This window comes from Myotis davidii, unplaced genomic scaffold (assembly GCF_000327345.1).
Source record: "Myotis davidii unplaced genomic scaffold, ASM32734v1 scaffold217, whole genome shotgun sequence".
NCBI classification, from domain to species: domain Eukaryota; kingdom Metazoa; phylum Chordata; class Mammalia; order Chiroptera; family Vespertilionidae; genus Myotis; species Myotis davidii.
Genome location: NW_006290034.1, coordinates 413189 through 413435, shown reverse-complemented (window position 1 = coordinate 413435; position 247 = coordinate 413189). Strand labels below are relative to the sequence as shown.

Genomic DNA, 247 nt, shown 5'->3' with positions numbered 1-247 from the left:
TCTGGCCCTTTAAATACAGTTCCTCATGTTGTGACCCAACCATAAAATTATTTTCGTTGTTACTTCATAACTGTAATGTTGATACTGTGATGAATCATCATGTAAATATCTGATATGCAGGATGGTCTTAGGCAACTCCTGTGAAAGGGTCGTTCGACCGCCAAAGGGGTCGCGACCCACAGGTTGAGAACTGCTGCTAAACAAACGTAGAACAGAAAACTTTTAAAACACTGGCAGGGTCCTGGCC

At 42.9% G+C, this 247-nt stretch overlaps 1 protein-coding gene across 1 annotated transcript in view; it reads right to left on the bottom strand.

Moving 5' to 3' along the window:
- Positions 1 to 247, bottom strand: part of SLC44A3 (solute carrier family 44 member 3) — a gene marked incomplete at its 5' end in the record, with an annotated part of 48833 nt that overhangs the window by 13688 nt on the left and 34898 nt on the right. The gene's annotated exons all lie outside the window — the stretch shown is intronic.